Genomic DNA, 2,474 nt, shown 5'->3' with positions numbered 1-2,474 from the left:
TTTCATACATGTCACTCTTGATTCATTGCACCATCCCGGTACACCACCGGAGGCATTCATATAGAGTCATATCTTGTTCTAGTTTCGAGTTGTAATTCATATGTTGTAATTAATAGAAGTGTGATGATCATCATTATTAGAGCATTGCCCAAAAAGAAAAAAAAGAAAATAAAAATAGGGAGAGGCCAAAAGAAAAAAAAGGAAGGCCCAAAAAAAGAGAAAAAAAAGAAAAAAAAGAAAAAAGAAAATAAATAAAAATGGCAATGTTACTATCTCTTTTTCCACACTTGTGCTTCAAAGTAGCTCCTTGTTCTTCATGTAGTGAGTCTCATATATTGTGCTTCAAAGTAGCACCATGTTTTTCATTTAGTGAGTCTCATAGATTGTCTTTTTCATACTAGTGGGAATTTTTCATTATAAAACTTGGCTTGTATATTCCTACGATGGGCTTCCTCAAATGCCCTAGGTCTTTGTGAGCAAGCAAGTTGGATGCACACCCACTAGTTTTCTTCTGTTGAGCATTCATTTTATAGCTCTAGTGCATCCGTTGCATGGCAATCCCTACTCCTCATGTTGACATCAATTGATGGGCATCTCCATAGCCTGTTGGTTATCCTCGTCAATGTGAGACTTTCTCCTTTTTGTCTTCTCCATACAATCCCCATCATCATATTCTATTCCACCCATAGTGCTATATCCATGGCTCACGCTCATGTATTGCGTGAAGGTTGAAAAAGTTTGAGATTATTTAAGTATGAAACAATTGCTTGGCTTGTCATCAGGAGTATTGAAGTTGGGAACATCTTTGTGTGACAAAAATGAAGCATAGCCTAACTATATGATTTTGTAGGGACGAACTTTCTTTTGCCATGTTATTTTGAGAAGACATGATTACTTTGATTAGTATGCCTGAAGTGTTACTATTTCTTTTGTCAATATGAACTTTTATTTTGAATCATTTGGATCTGAACATTCATGACACAATAAGGAAAATTACATTGAGAATTATGCTAGGTAGCATTCCACATCAAAAATTCTCTTTTTATCATTTACCTACTCGAGGACGAGCAGGAATTAAGCTTGGGGATGCTTGATACGTCTCCAACGTATCTATAATTTTTGATTGTTCCATGCTATTATATTACCCCTTTTGGATGTTTATGGGCTTTATTTTACAAATTTATATCATTTTTGGGACTAACCTACTAACTGGAGGCCCAACCCGTATTGCTGTTTTTTTTTGCCTATTTCAGTATTTCTAAGAAAAGGAATATCAAACGGAGTCCAAACGGAATGAAACCTTCGGGAGCGTGATTTTTGGAACGAACATGATCCAGAGGACTTGGAGTGCAAGTCAAGAAGCATCCGAAGCTTCCACGAGATAGGAGGGCGCCCCCCCTATAGGGCGCGCCCCCTGTCTCGTGGGCCCCTTGGGAGTCCACCGACGTACTTCTTCCTCCTATATAAGCCTATGTACCCCGAAAACATCCAGGGAGCAGACGAAACACAATTTCCACCACCGTAACCTTCTGTATCCACGAGATCTCATCTTGGAGCCTTTGTCGGCACTCTGCCGGAGGGGGAATCGACCATGGAGGGCTTCTACATCAACATCCTTGCCCCTCCGATGAGTTGTGAGTAGTTTACCATAGACCTACGGGCCCATAGTTATTAGCTAGATGGCTTCTTCTCTCATTTTGGATCTCAATACAATGTTCTCCCCCTCTCTTGTGGAGATCTATTTGATGTAAACTCTTTTTGCGGTGTTCTTGTCGAGATCCGATGAATTGTGTGTTTATGATCAAGTTTATCTATGAATAATATTTGAATCTTCTCTGAATTCTTTTATCTATGAGTGAGTTATCTTCGCAAGTCTCTTCGAATTATCAGTTTGGTTTGGCCTACTAGATTGATCTTTCTTGCCATGGGAGAAGTGCTTAGCTTTGGGTTCAATCTTGCGGTGTCCTTACCCAGTGACAGAAAGGGTTGCAAGGCACGTATCGTATTGTTGCCATCGAGGATAACAAGATGGGGTTTATATCATATTGCTTGAGTTTATCCCTCTACATCATGTCATCTTGCTTAATGCGTTACTCTGTTCTTGTGAACTTAATACTCTAGATGCAGGCAGGAGTCGGTCGATGTGTGGAGTAATAGTAGTAGATGCAGGCAGGAGTCGGTCTACTTGTCACGGACGTGATGCCTATATACATGATCATGCCTAGATAATCTCATATTTATTCGCTTTTCTATCAATTGCTAGACAGTAATTTGTTCACCCACCGTAATACTCATGCTATCTCGAGAGAAGCCTCTAGTGAAACCTATGGCCCCGGGTTTATCTCTTATCATATTTGCTTCCAATCTACTTTTATTTGCATCTTTACTTTTTGCATCGATATTATAAAATACCAAAAATATATTTATCTTATCTTACTATCTTTATTAGACCTCACTTTCGCAAGTGGCCGTGA

This window comes from Triticum dicoccoides, chromosome 3B (genome assembly GCF_002162155.2).
Source record: "Triticum dicoccoides isolate Atlit2015 ecotype Zavitan chromosome 3B, WEW_v2.0, whole genome shotgun sequence".
NCBI lineage: Eukaryota > Viridiplantae > Streptophyta > Magnoliopsida > Poales > Poaceae > Triticum > Triticum dicoccoides.
Note: the sequence above shows the minus strand (reverse complement) of the source record.